Below are 16,022 nucleotides of genomic sequence, written 5' to 3' on the forward strand. Positions count from 1 at the left end.
CTGTAGTCCCGCTCTCAGAGTCAGCACTGCCTGCCCTGAGCCACCCAGGACTTACCAACCAGACGCTACTCTCCATGTTGCAGGGCTGCACATCTGAATCGGATCAGTAATCGGCCGATATGGCTCGTTAAAAAATTATCCATCAGTATTGGCCCCGCCAAAAAAAACCTATCAGTGAACCCCTAAATGGGATGTTTGTGATGCAAATGGAGAACCCGGGTGTTTCAAGTTTAAGTCCTAACCTTCCAAACTATTTCATTTTCCAAAGGAATATCCAATGCTCGATCTTTGTCAGAAGAATGTATTTGGTGGTTAACAAAAAACCATTGGGAATTTTTTTAGTAGATAAAACTGCAATGAGAGGAAAGTTTAGCTTTTCCATTTAACAATTCTAACCAGACATGGATTTCAAACCTTCAAATTTAGGGGTGTTAAGATCTTAACTTTCGTCAAAATCAAATATAGCCCTCATTGACAAATAAAGCAGTTTTAAATTACTTCATTCCCAAGGTGATATTTGGTCAAAGCTGGGTACAAATTCATAAAAAAACCTCAGAACTTTACATGAACCAGGCCTGAACTCCAGCCAGTCATATTAGCATGCAAGTTCTGCACAATTCTACTGGCTTGGTTATGAAAGTGTGGCTGAGCACTGCGATGCGAACTGCACGTATGGCAACAATTACCTAGGGTGAGTTAAGGACGGAGTGTCAGTTTCAAACTTGAATTACCTGACTCTCCTCAGTTTGCAATGCCAATTTCATGTTACTTCAGGAGGAATGTGTGTTTCTTTTCCTTTCTTCAATGCTGTTCTGCTAGGTGGTAAATTAGCTCTCTTGATATGCTTCAAGTATGAGCAGCCCCTTTCACATAATGCATTTTCATCCCTAACCACACTAAAATAAACTTTTTTCCCCTCAAAATGAAATTTCCAACATTGCCATGGTTTAATTTTCTACAAATTGACACTTATTTATAAAAGCGCCCCAGTATTAGCTTGCTGCTTCCCAGTTTGATAGTCCACAAACCCATATGGCTGTGGCCTGGTTCTTGTCCCGTTCTGATCTTAACTGTTTCCTTCCTATTCACCCTTTTCTTGTCTCATGACTTTACACACTCCATTCAACTGCTTCTAATCTTTCTCCTTCTTCAGAAACCAAATGATCCCTATTTTCCAAACATCACATACTACATAACTTTGTTATTGCTAATACTTCACAATTCTAGTACATAACACTTTATACCTGATGATTACTAAATATTTTGTGGATATCAACATTAATTCAAATTTTATAACTTTCCCATAAGGCATATTTCAATCCTTTTCACTGCAGCTCAGGCAAAGAGAGGGTGAGTAACTTAAATAGAGAGCAACTCTGGGGCAGACCTCGTAATAAGACTTATGAGTCCTGCTTCAGATCTCATCCTCCCACAACCAGGCCCTTACCCCTTAAATTTTAGAAAAGGGGTTACTTTTCAAACAAATACGTTTGAATACAACAGCAAGTCCTTTTCAACTCTCAAAGGATAGAGTTCTTCTCTGAGATCAGTGGCAAAACTCTCACTGATCACAAAAGGAAGAGAAGCAAGACCCAATTTTGAGAAGGAGCTCGTTGTTCACAAAATCGTGAATCTATAGAGCATCAGCAGGGAAGGAAAATAAATAACCTCCAGGGATCAGACCCCAAAAAGTCATCTACTCGTAGGCAGTCCCACTTCAGTAAGTCACCCTACCAGTGAATACTTTGGAACAGTTCTTTTGAAGTTGATAGCAAAGCCCCCATTGAACCTGACTGAGATCACAGTGTGGACCACTGAAATCTGGGGCTGTTGAGAAAGAAGGAATCTTTTACCAACTTGAATTCGAGTAGAAAGCGAAATTGTATCTCTCTACCCTCATCCCACAAACAGCCCAGGATTTGAAGTCCCTGGAAGGTATCATTTTGTTGTCTCTATTACTGCTGCAAAGTGTAGGCTGACTGTCAAACTTCTGGATTCCTCAAGACAGCTTCCTTTGTGGACCTAAGTCTACTTCTCCACCTGATCATGAAACATTTTATCCAGAGTAACTCCAAGTCCTGAAGCTCTCTTCTGAAAGGTAGTGAAGCAGTAATTTTTTATTTTTTTTTTTAAGAAAGGCAGTATATGTCCTTTATATATTCAAGGCATGTTCTTGGCATGACTAATAAAATCATAGTGCTGCTGTACTACTGGTTTTAATTAGGTGACCTTTGTGTATTATTGAGAGAGAGAAAATGCATGTGAACTCACACTCCTGTATCTTCTAAAATCCACTCAGAAGTCTAGATTTACTTTTCCACTCCGTTTAACATGGGATCTGACAGTAAGGCTGAGTTCATTTGTTTATTTCCATTTCAGGCATTCTTGCTAGTAATACCGATTCTGCAAGCCAAATGCTGGCCTCCTATATTCCTGCATAGCCCAGTTCTGTCCTCAGTGACAGTTGTGCAATCCCATTTCTGTCTACAGGTCTGCCCAGGTGACCTTGGCCCCGTGATTGCGATTTGGCACACAGTTCAGATCATGAAGCCCAGCTTTAGGTCAAGTATATTATGTATTTCTTTATGCAATGTATATGCCACACTTCCCAACAAAGGCCCGGAGCAGCTTACAATAAGAGGACAAAATAACTTATACAGCAGGGATGCTAGAAAAAACAAATCAACTTAAAAAGGAACTATAATAAAACAGCCCCCCACCCCAACATCATCTTAGCCTAGTTCCATTTGCTAAACTCCTGCCCAAATAGGAATGTCTCGCAGTGCTTCTGAAAGATGCTTGCCAGAACCTGAGTGCGGACCTCAAGAGTGAAGGAGTTCCAGAGCAGAGGAGCAACTGGCTGCAATGACCTCCTATACATTTTCACCAAGCAACCTTGGCTCTCAGCTGACTTTAGGGACCACACTTTGAAAAGTGCTTTGCTAAATGTCTGTTTTTGTGACTACAGCGGTGTGACCTAGTGGCCAGATCACCAGACTGACATTCAAGAGATCCATGTTCCCTTCTCAGCTCTGTTCCATCCATGTGCCTGCTGGGTGACTTGGACAAGTTACTTCTCTCTCTTGGTCTCTTGAATTGTTGGGGGGCAGGGAATAGGGGTTTTCCTATCCCAGGGCCAGAACAACTTTATCACACAGCTATGTCTACACTAGCAGCACTTTGCCAATACTCCCACATTTCCATAAATTTCTTCTAGCCCCTCATTTTCTAATCTGCAATTTCCACCCCCTCACATATGCATAATGCCTTGCAACTCCAAATTACAAGTGACCGCGATAGCTTAAGGACTCCAACACGCAGAAACAGCCCATGAACAGCAGAGGCAAGTGCTAAAGGGCCTCTGTTCTATGAGCCCTGGATGGATTAATACTGGTAAACTTCATGTAATGGCTACAGGTGCTGATGAAATTCTTCAGACCCCTCCTTTTACTCCATCCTAATGGCATTAAAAATGCTTCAAACAACCTGTCCCTCCCTCACCTCCTCAGGGCCCTTTAGAACAAACAGTTCTTCAGGACACTAATCCCCCAGCTAGCCATGAGAAGTGTTCAAAGGGAGAGTTCTGGCCTACTCATCATCCCCACGCACACTTCATAAAGCTTCTGTTGAGAGACTCATACTTGCATATCAGTTCTTAAGAATCCTCAGCTTGCCAGTAAAATGCGCATGGGCTGGGGGAGGAGAAGGAGGGAAATGACCCACCTCCCAGAAGCCATGAAACAGGCCCTACGCAGAAAACCTTTCATGAGGTCAAAAAGACCCCCTTTCTCATTGTTCTTCCAATGTAAAGGTCTATATGCAAATCCTATAATAGAATGATCCGAACACTTCCTAATCAAAGAAGAGGCCAATAAAATGGTACATAGGAATAAAGCAAACCAGGCAGTCAGGATGAGCTAAGGCATTACTCAGCCTGACCCCAGATGGAGGAGGATTCTCCAACAAGAGTGGTTTCAGCTTGGAAAATGCCTGCATACTCCTCAGGGAAGAAGTGGACAAAATGGACCGTCTCAGCCATGGAAAGGAAGAATGATGGAGTCATCCACAGTGGGCATAAAACTGATTTGCCGTGCTAGCGAGCACTGAAGCTTCAATACTGATGGAGTAGCAGCTATTGTACGACATGCCAGAAGGGACTGGTAGAAATGAGAGAGAGGCTCAGGGAAGAGTTAAGGCCGGGGGTGGAAGTCTAAGGATTTCCTTGCATTGACTTACTTCCTTTAGAAAATTTCTCACTTTCAGATATTTGAACTGTGTTTTTGATAGCAATGAGTCTAAGGAATTTTTTTTTAAATTAACAGGTGCCTTGTTGTGGCATTAACATTAGGCAAGGTTTGTAAAAAAAAAAAAAAAGGAAAAAGATTATGTAGTGCTACCTCCACTTCTTGTGAATGTTACATTTACAGTTGACTGAAACCCTAATTTGGCTAAAATTCACATACCTGAAGCCAGCTTTTGTTCGGACAACTGGAGCTTTATTCACCTCTGCTTTACAGCTGTGCATCCACTAAGCCCTGCACAGAGTAGGTGTAGTGTGCTAGCCTTCTGCAGGCATTTAACACCTACACATAAATACTATGAAGGGTACAAAACAATGGGGGGGAAGGGGGGGGCGGGAAAATCAGGCCTCTGACATATGAGCAAAAGGAGAAAACAGTACCAGACAACTGGAAATAAATGGGGGAAAAAAAATCAGATTTAGATATTTATGCGTCAAAATACACAAAAGGAATTGTTATAGATAGATGGAAAATGCAGGAAAACAGGTGAACAGCCATTTATGGGACAAAGACGTCATGCACCGACAGCATCTTTTACAGAACCTTCATGCTACACTTCAGAGTCCTGCCATGAAGCACACCCCACTCACTTGCTCCCTGTCCAACAACATACAATCCTGGAAATAAATTAGTATAGCCAGTCTGGAGCAGCACTAAGCATGTGCCAATAACCATGCTTGAGAGAGAGAGAACCTAAGGGTGAACTTGCATGTTACACTTAGACCACACTAAAGGCAATTGAAACATGAGACTCCATATGTTAAAGCTTATCATAACTCACACTAAGTGCCCTCTAAGCATTTCAGATTTAATCCTTAATGCAAGGGTTAACTCTGGGTTGCGCTACTTAGCTTGTGTTAAGGTAACTTCAGTCTGTTCCATGGAGATAAAACAAGCAATTTGCAGTCCTTCAGCATCCCACATATGCAGTGCATGTACTTAGCTCATTCTAACTTTAACACTGCTTAACTTTCCACAGATTTAGTATGGTCTAAGTATAGTGTATAGCTTCACCCCAAGAGCGGTTCTGGACATGTGCCTAGGGCTACATTATCTTCAAAAAGAGACCGGATGCACACCTTGCTGGGGTTATTTGACCCCAGTCTTTCCTGCCCAGAGCAGGGGGGCTGGACCCAATCATCTCACAAGGTTCCTAAACTTCTATGAATCTGTCGCTGTATTGCCACAACTGGGGGATTTGGTAGATGCAGAGTGGGAGCAAGGAGTGCTTCACAGGTACCTTCCCAGGCATGGCACAGAGGTGGTGCTGATATGCTAGAGGCCTTAAGAATTGTTGGCATGATTCATTTTGCAGAAAGAAAAAAAGAATAAGACACCCACAATATTTGAGAAGGTTCCCCAATTAGTTTTCAACAGGTTTGGTGATACAGGGTCTGCAGGATCCCTTGTCTGAACTACTAAGACAGAGCAAGGGAAGACAGTCTTATAACAGGCAGAATACTTACAACCCATACACATGCACCCCAAAAAGAACAGATTCTTTAGGGCAAAAACCATCTTACAATTTCTGGGCCAGGTCAAGAGTCTGTGACAGTGAGGGGCAAGCAACCTCCTCCTGTACTATGACATTGAAACAGATGGGTCAGGCAAAGTGTTGCTATCCTGATGTTTGAGGGCAAGATATGTCAGCAAGTCAGACCTTGCAGGGAGGTGTCCGATTGCTAGATGGAGATACTACCCAAGACAATGAGTGGTACCATCTATGTAAAGTCTCAAACAGTCACCTGAATTACTTAAGGCTGGATGCAATACAAGGATTGTTAACTAAAACCTCTAAATTCAGAGGTGTTTGTCACCTGTCCTCACAAAATGACAGACTCACAGATAGATAAATGTCAAGGCAGAAGGGACTGTTACTAGTACTGAGAGGAATCGTCAAATCGGGGAAAAAATGCATGGTGCTACACCTTGGAAGGAATAATAAACCCCCTCCCCCCGAAATGTGTGCGAAACACCTGACAAGGCAACAGCACTACGGAAAAGCACTTGGGAGTCTTGGTAGACTACAGACTCAATGCAAGCCTGCAGATGCAGCTGCACAAATGGTGAATGCTGTTTTGAGATGCATTAACAGAAGCATTAAGCGTAAGACATGAGTGATGATAGTGCCTCTACTCAGCACTGGTTAGGCCTCATCTGGAGTAGTGTGTGCAGTTCTGAGCTCCACATTTTAAAGAGGACATGGAGATGTCAGAGAGGATCAAGAGGCAGGCAGCATTAAAGATAAAGGGCTTGGAAGGCAAGTCATATGAGGAGAGGCTGAAGGGACTAGGACTGTTCAGCTTGTGGAAAAAGGTGCTTATGAGGGGACACGATACCAGTCTTCAAATATGTGAAGGGCTGACATAAAGGAGAGGGAAACCATGCCCCCTCCCCCCTTCCTGGTACATGTGTCAGTGTTTTTAAGCCTTTTTCAGAGGTATTCAGGCTGGGGGGATTTGGACTGGAGTGTACCAGTGCTCCTGCTGGGACCAAAGCCGGAGGTTCCTGACTTGAGGGTCTTACCAATTACCATATCTAGTATCAGGATCGATTTTTAGCCCGTAGTCAGATTGGTATAGACTGTGTGTGTGTGGGGGGGGGGGGGGTTGCCTTCTTCTGTAGTGGGGGACATGGCCTTTCACCCAGGAGCTCTTGAGCATATATTGACAATATTTCCAGAAGCAGGACATTATCTGCCATGGCTCTCCTGCTTTATCTGTGGCAGGTTAAGGTGTTAAGTCTATGTTGTGTCAGGGTGATGGTAGTCTTATGTAGAGTTTAGATTACAGATCATATGGGATGGTTTGATCCTGCCTTAGGCACTGGGCTGGACTGGATGACCTCCAGAGGTCCCTTCCAGCCCTACCACTCAATGATTCTATGCTCTCTCTCTTTGGTAATCACCGCTTCATATATCAAATATTACCTCTTCCCATCTTCATTGCTGGTGGGTGGTGTTATGCTGGGTACACCTACTTAAAAAAACTTCAAACACAAGCTTTCCCATAGGAAAATGTGGTTTCAAATATCAACATCTTCTGTGGAGAAATATCAGTTTTTAAACATTATTTTCCCCAGTCAAAAATTTTAAATATCATTTCAAAATGTCAAACTGTCTCATTTTAAGTAAAAAATATGCTTGCTTTTCACATTTCAGATTCTAAAACATTCAGGGTTTTCTTTATTCCATTCAATTTTTTGGAAATTTCACTTTTAGAAAATAAATTTCCAAATGTTGACACTTCCTATAAGAGAAAATTCCTATTTCCTGATCAGCCCTTGTTTACAAAAACTAACGCTGGCAAATAATTGCCTTTCATGACTTGAGTATCACCTGCCAAACTATCAAAACAGGCTTAATCCAAAGCTTCCTGAAGCCAATGGTGCCTTTCTATTGGCTACTGTGAACACTGGATCAGTCCCAGTGAACACCATTATCTGATCATCTTTGCTCAACAGCTGAGACTAGAGACTGGGCTCTCCTCCTTCCTCAACTGCAGAAGTCACTTTCAGTTCACTTTAATTGTAACTTAAGGAAGGGAAATGAATTTAAAATCTTATACTCCTAACATAAGTTTCAGACTGAGTCAGTGACTAAACATTAACCCAGATGTTTGATAGATCTTAATTATAATTTTATTGGAAACTTAAGTCCACAACTGTGAAAATACCCTTCCACATAAGAATCAATTTAATGATACCTTTTGTAGTCTTGAATCAGTTCATACCTCTTTCTGCTTGATCTCACAGTGAGAACTCCGGATCCTAACAATGAAAATTGAGGTGTCAGCCTTTTAGCAAAAATACCTGGCTATTCTCAAATTGTAGAGAATTGGAGTATTACATCCTAACCCACAAACCACATGCCTGTTGTGTTGTACTGTCCGCCTAATTTAAACTACCAGAAATTGCTTAAAATCTTCCTTGCCTGACAGACGGAAAACTGTCTCCCATTTTAAAAATATCTCAGTAGAATTCCTGCAATGTGAAAGATAATCAATCCATCTAAAAAACAGATGGCAAAAAAGGTCGTTTCAGCTTGTGGGAGGATGGACAATGGAAGAATATGGCCTTGTGCTCACTCAGGCAAAATAGGATATGGGTATCTCGGGGGGGGATGGGGACACAACAACAAAACCTCTCTCCAGATTCCCCCCTACCCCATTGCCAATCATCCTACTAAAGGGCTGGCAAATGACAGCTATTTATTACTTATATTCTGGTAGCACATAAAAAAGTGTCCCAGCCAGGACCAAGATCCCAATTCCTTAGGCATATGTAAGGAAGTCCTTGCCACAACATCAAACAAGTATGGTTAAACCCCATTCTACAGCTGGGCAATTAGGAATTAAATGATTTGCCTAGCGTCATACAGCAAGCCGATGGCAGTTGGGATTTAAGTCAAGTTCTCCTTTACGGCAAGACCATCCTTTCTGTCTGGAGCAAACAGTTTCAATGCTTGGGCTGGTAAATGTTTATGATGGTATTGAAAAACTGGTGTAGAAGATGTAGAAGGAAATAGAAAGAATCTGTATAGAGGCCCAGTTATCTAAAGAAAGAAAAAAGATGACACAGACATCTTCCTCCCCAGAGTCTACAGAGGGGATATATCAAGTTCCCACGAAAGCTGTGGTGAATTTGGCTCATGAGCTAAAATGTATGAACTGAATGTATCATTTCCAATCGTGTTTCAGGGACACAATTTTAATAGATAATTGAAACTCTGAAATGACCTCTAGATTAGGCACGTGGGGCAAACTTCCTCCCCTGACCCAGGGAGGCTTCACACTTTAATGCGTGGTTAAACAGGCCTGGACTGTCTGTCAGCAATAGCAGTACAGAGCAGCATAAATTTGCAGTCAAAGTTGGAGCCTGCAGAGTTCTCAGTCTCTCTCTGATGGCTCACAATGCACAAAGGTCTGGTTTTTTAAATGAAGGCAATATTGCTCAACAGTTAAAACATTAATGGCACAATCTAGGTGTAGAAATGCAAAGCAATCTCAAGTACATTAGGAATTTTTCAAGTCACAGTGGTAGAGCCTCAACCTAACAGACTCACGTATGCAGATTCTCTATAGATGCTATATGCTTGCTTAACCAAACATCTTAATTCACGCTTGTTATTTTGAAAAGATTGGCAATTGTTGATACAGAGAAAGGAAGGGAAGGATAGTTTCCTGGCAAACAGGGCTATCCTTGAGAGTAAAAATTAAGTTTCTACTTTTACCTAAACTAAGGAAAGAATAATGGAAAGGACCTTCAAACATTGCATTAATTTGAATTCCAGCCACCAGAATTAAGCTTTAGGCTGATTTGCAAGTGTAACAACAACTTATAAGGCCTCTAATGAACTCCAAAACCTGCTGTAAAAAGAAATTAGCTCCTCAACTCTATTAAGTAGGTGGTAGGAGTCTTCTTTTACATGGTAGTAAACTTGAGACCAGGAAGGGGAAGTGACAGGACACAGGAAGGTCACACAGGAAGTGAATGCTTGAGACAGTCATACTACCAACAACACCTAGGACACATCCTCACATCACAATACAATGTCATAATTAATGCCTTGATTTACTTCTCAAGTGGCATTCTCCTCAGTATTATGCTATTAGAGAGTGACAAAGGACATATGCACCTCATTCACCACTAAAAATACAGCTCTGGTAGATTACATATTGCTGCAATAGAAAAAGGCCCTAATTGATGTCACAATAACTAGGGGACAGCCTGGGAACACAGTAAGCCACTTTCTGCATCTGTTTTGCAAAAAGGGAGTCTGGTTTTGGCCACAGCACAAACTAAATGACAAGGAGGAAAATGGTAGGAGAGTTTTCACTAGCAGGCAAATGGAAAACAAGACACTTAGTAAATTACAGAAAATTAGTGACTTCAGTGCAAAGGATTTCCCGCTGGAAAAATGCTTGGAGTTCAGGGCTCCCTAATGATCCCCAGGCCTGCATAATAAGCAAACAATGGACAACAGAGGGACACAATTTCAAGAAATGGAGGGAAGTTAATGGCCTGGACACGTGAACAGCCTGCTCCTCATCTGTAGGGAGACTAGTGCGCTGTTTCCCCAGGGAAAGCTGCTACACAAACTTGACAGCATTGGGAATGCAGCACAGCTGAGGTGATCCTTTCTGCTGATTTGCAAGGTTATTAAAAACTAAGATCAATATATTTCCTATTACTGGTCCAAAACCTTACCCATCACATTACTACAGAATGTTGCCATGTCTGGGCACACCCAAATTTCTCCTTCATTTAGAAAAGGGTGGAGAATCAGATAACAAATAAAATACTTTTTTCCTTTTAAAACCCAGCATATAGCTAACTCTCACTTCAAGAAAATAAAACAAGAGGACTTTGCATCTGCCAGGCCTGGACTGTCCCTCCAAGTTAGTCACCAGCATCTTCAAGGTTTTGGTGCCTAGGATAACAACATCCAATGTTGCGGCAGGAGAGAATAAGATAATTTGCCAAAAGCCTGAATCTCAAGCCCCAAACCAGGTGTTAGACCACCAATACGCAGGCCTCAGCTTGTAAGCTACAAGTGGCTCTTCAAACTATTACCTGTAGTTCTTTGCAGAAAAAGAGGGGATTTTGCTATATGAACTGGGCATGTCTGTCCTGCAGTCACAAGTAATAAGACGCATTCAACTTATGATACACAATCTTTTTCTTTTTAATTTCTTAAATACTGGAATTTTCTTCATTTCCAAGCCACTCTGTCACTAACTTTTAACAAACATAAATCAATGACATTTTAGTCCTAACTGCTTTAAGTCACATGGGCAGTCAGTGTTAAACAAAGGGCCAGAAAAGTGTGAATGGTGACGAACATATTCTGGTTCAAAAAATGTGTAACTAAAGAATGTTATAATACTTCCCAAAGGTTTAGAGTAAAATTTTTTAATGAAAGCTTACACCCTGTTTATTGAGTAAAAAAACAACAACTGGGCATCGTGTGTTGTATTTTTATGAAATAATTCAAACTACTTTCCTGAAAAAAAATTGAACCCAGCACAGCTTTGGGAGGCTTGTGAACAGGGGCAGATATGGTAAGCAGCTCAGCATCCTATATCTCCTTCCTGAATTTCATGGCTATGGCTTTGCATTGTGTGCATTGAACACGAGAATGGAAAGGCCTCTGGAATTAAAGGACTGACAAGCTAATATTTTCCTTTGTTTCTTCTTCTTTCCTTCCCAGTTGCATATCTGTTGCTTCTGCAGAGGGTAAGACAGTCATTCATCATGTCATTCCCAATGAAGCATTCTCCCCTTCCAAATTAATTCATTTTTCTGTCCCAGCTGCCCCTACCTTATATTCTGGCATTGCACCTCAGCCCCATCATAGATTGCTAGCAGAGAGTGATCACACCTGAAACAGTCTAGTGCCTATGTCCCAAAATGAACAAGGATTTTTTTTTGGTCAGATGGCTAAATACTTCCATTTTTCTAAGGGCTTGACAGTCCTGAATTGAACACAACAAAAAGCTACAGCACAGAAAACAGTAGAGCATGCTGCATACCCCAAAGGAGCTTAACTCTAGTCTTGGAGGATCACTGTGAGGACTGAAGTCTTGGCTAGCCTTTCATCAGCCAGTCAGTCTATGGCAGTGATTCTCAATTTGTTTTAGAATCGAGGCACTCCTCAGAAAATTCCAGCTCTGAGTTTACACTTTTCTTTTTTACTATAAAACAAACAAGCAAACAAACAAACAAACAGAACAATTCTTCTGTTGTAAAACTCTCAAAGATCATAAACCGATCAGAATGATTTCGACACTATGGATTGCTCTTTGAAGTCTCTGGTTTATCTGGGTTTATCTTGTGAATTGTGTTCGCACACCTCACAGCTCCTACAGGATACCACGCAAGGATCTCAAGGCACCTCAGAGTATTGCAGCACCCTGGATGAGAATCTTTCATCTACAGCATCTCAGACAGGACTGAAGAGCAAAAGTACAGAGTCATTGCCAGGACTGGAGACTTTTATGGACACATGTCTACCAAGAGATGGAACAATGGATTTCATTTAAGGTCAAATTGACCTTAGATGCCAATAACATACAGTCTCTACTATTAACCTGCCTGGGCACACATACACCAAACATAATGTGGATAGAAAGAGATGTAGTATCAGCTACTTACATTACATGATTGCCTTTTTTCCTTCACAAAATATTTGTTTTCTTATTCAGCAAACAGCATAAATGTTTGGATGACTTGAATACCCTGTAAGGCAGGGGTGTCCAACCTTTTCTAATGTGGGACCAGATCATGAACTTTTTATCACCCAGTGGTCCGGAGAGCCGTATTCAAAGACCTCACAGGAAGCGATATCACATCACTCCCGCTCCTCCCCCCGAAACAAAAGTACAGTGTTTACTTTAGTTTTCCATCGCAGCACCCTGGGCCTCAGAAAACGGCTTGGAGCATGGTGGCCCGCGGGCTGTATGTTGGACAAGCCTGCTGTAAGGTGTAGAGCACCCCCAGAAAAGCCCTTGGATTCTACCCAAACCAACAGAGAGTGGAGGTACTTGACACCTTGCAGGATAAAAGCCTCGTGTTCAGTGCTGCTGAGTCAGCAATTGCCTATCCCGGCAGATGCTCCTATTTGCAGCCCAGACTTAAAACTATGTGACTAAGGTTGTTAAGTCTCACCATTCTGGTACATGATGTATTCTCTGGTCTACATCCTCTTGTGCTTTCTAAGGTTTAATTAGTAACATGCAGGCTTCATTTTGTCCCACTGATGTGAGAAAATCATATTCACCTTTGAGACTGTATGTTAAATAACAAAGACCTTCAACTTTGTGACTCGATATTGAGGGGGAAGGGTTGAGGGGGCCAGAGGGGCAAAGGTGGAGACATGATTAAGGCTAAGTGGTTGTGCCAGCAAATTTATCCCTACATCTGTTCCATCAAGTATGGGTGAATTCACCATGTCACAGAGCTGTATTCTGAAGTCTCTTATCAACTAACAGGAGAGGTGTGGCTGAGACTGCACATGGCCCCTGAGTTATTTAAGGATCTGATTATTTTTCATGCTTTTTGTCAGCCAGATCTGGGAAAAACCTGGAGAGAAACTAGTTATTAGGAACAGAAGAGATCAAAGCTCTTTACCACAATAAACTAGGTCACAGTCCAGAAGCAGAGTCAAGAACAGGAAAATCCCTAAGCACTTTCTGAATCATTGCGATAAAGGTCATTCAAAAGGCCAAAAGGCTTCTGAAAAATCTTTCTTCTCAGTCTTAGACTGTCAGGTCTCCAGTACTGAGGGAAAAGGGATGGACAAGAACAAGATACCTGAATAATATCGGTAGCTTTCCAAGCTGCTATTTCACACAAAAATATACTTTGTTCTCTGGTTATCTCTGGCCCTGGCCTGCTTTTCAGATTTTACAAGACACAAAACAGAACAAAGCCAGACAAAAAACACAAAGCTTCGCTCTTTGCCCCCTTTCCAAATAGCTACAGCCATTCCTTCCTAAGGCCCCCCCTCAATCATTTTTTTAAAAATAGAAATAATAAGTATACCCTAATGGACAGCTTTAAGGAGACAAGCATTGAAAACCACCCTGCTCTGGAGAATCCATTGACTTCCACATGTCTGTGCAAGTCAGGGCAAGAACCGCCACAGTTGTGGTACCCAAAGTAGAAGCAGAAGTTTGCCACCTTTTCCCCTAATAAGGAGCACATCTAAAGGGAAAGATTGTCCCACAGATGTTCTTATGCGTAGCCACGAAGATCCACCTCTTCCTCCCCTATACTCATTGCACGTAATCCCTGTCGGCCACAGTAATGGCTTATGTGGTAAATGAAAAATTACGGATATGATGAACTTTCTATATATTACTGGAAAGATGGTGAAAGCAGAATAAAAAAGGAGCTAGTGTCACATGGCCAAACTGGCATTTGGTGATTATCAGGTGGTCTGCAAGCCCCTGAAGAGCCCTGGCCTTCAGCTGGGAACCTCTGGGTTAGAATTCTAAGAAAACAACTTTTCCCCTAAATATATTTTTCCACCTAAAAAGTATCAGTATTTAAACTACAAAATCAAAGCTGTTGGAGGACTTGGGAGACCCCAGGGGAATTTATACTTCCCTATTTCACAGGGATAATACACAGTTAAAGAGAGTCTGAAAGAGAAATAAACAGACACTTCAGCATCTCAAAGCACTGCAGCTTTCCAGAGTGAGGCAGCTAAATGAGCCTTCCTCTGCAAAAGCAAATAGTGGGAGGAGATAAGTGAATAGCAGGGAAGGAATCCCTAGAAGCCAAGTGAGTATGCTGCTAATTTTGCTGCAACTGGTTCTAATAAAGAAGAAAAAAAAAAAATCTATGCATTTCACAAAGGTTTTTCAAACACTTTCTTGAATCTGAAGAATTAAAACAACAAAACTAGATATATACTGACAAATATACAAAACTAGATATATACTCCTTGACCAATGAATTAATGCTTTAAAACTCTGTTACCAATACTTTCTTCTGAACCATCAGAAATAGCTGCAGAGAGAGAGCTGGGCTGGTGCTATCTCAGGGACCACTTCAACACCTCTGTTGGGCAGACAGCTTATTTACCACATGTCTATTCAGCTCTGGTAGATTTAGCTATTGGCTGGGGCACAGGCTAGAAAAAATAGTCCTAGCCCCCTACTGGAAACCAGTCCACCCTTCTAAACTGGGTTACTACAACCTTCTAGGTCCTCACAAGTTTATTATGCATCTTGCAATTAGTTTTTGCTCATCGTAACAGGGGATACTGTTCCAAAACCATGGCAAGAGTCCTCTTTTGATGACAAGATCTCTATTTCCTTTACCTGAGATAGGCACCTGTAATGTCTCTTGCTTTCTAGTCAATTAGTACTATACAAATTCATCTGAAACAGGGTGGCTCACCCATGGGTAAGATGGCTCTTATATATTGCACATATAAATACCAATGTGTGTTAAACTTCTGTGACTTCTGTAATGTTCACATTGTCTCACTGGCTGCATCCCTGTGGGACCAAGGCATACAAGCGCCCTATGGTTATAGTTCAAAATGGGAATTTAGTATAAAGGAAATTATATATATTTTTTACCATTTTAGCTCTGCCTAAAAATCAGGATGGCTAAAATGGATAATATACAAATATACAACAAGTTTATTTCTTTAAACATTAAAAAAAAAAAATAAACTTAAATAATTTAAAATTGAAGTTATAGCAGCTTATATTAAGACCTATACTTACTATAAATACATTAAAATTATTTAAATTTAAATTAGAAAATAAAATAAAACCTCTACATATGTTTGCTGTTGAAGTTTTAAAGAAAGTCAGACAGATGAACTGAAGGAAATCACCAGCTAAGCAACTAAAACCAGAACTTGAAGTTAAGAACTGCCAGTGATAATCATAGCCTCTTCTCCAGGTACACAAAGAATACATTTCTTCATTTTAATTTATTCAATTAGTTTAGTTCAATGACAAGCTAATTCAAAACTGAGAAGCCAACTGAAAGCTGAAAAGATGGGAAAGTTTATTTTCCAATCTCTAAATAAAAGCAGGTAAGAAATAAGGAGATCTACCTGTTCTAAAAAAATCACAGCAGCCAGAAACAATCAGTCCATTTAATTTATTATAGATAGCACTTTTATAATAAATGCCTTTTTATTAAATAAAACTAACTTAAATATGCTTGTTACTTCATTTTGCAAGTAAATTTATC

General features: G+C 41.0%; 1 protein-coding gene across 6 annotated transcripts in view; it reads right to left on the reverse strand.

The window, feature by feature from the left end:
- The window catches only part of ETV6 (ETS variant 6), a 169,836-nt gene that overhangs the window by 140,328 nt on the left and 13,486 nt on the right, over window positions 1–16,022 (reverse strand). For 2 of the 6 annotated variants that reach the window (XM_019544270.1, XM_019544271.1), the window contains exon 1: window positions 4,464–4,575. The exons of the other annotated variants lie outside the window; for them this stretch is intronic. The gene's annotated coding sequence lies outside the window, so the exon portion shown is untranslated. Of the gene's footprint in view, window positions 1–4,463; window positions 4,576–16,022 lie in introns of those variants that run through there. 6 annotated transcript variants of the gene reach the window in all.

This window comes from Crocodylus porosus, unplaced genomic scaffold, assembly GCF_001723895.1.
Source record: "Crocodylus porosus isolate Cpor-Errol unplaced genomic scaffold, CroPor_comp1, whole genome shotgun sequence".
Classification (NCBI taxonomy): Eukaryota; Metazoa; Chordata; order Crocodylia; family Crocodylidae; genus Crocodylus; species Crocodylus porosus.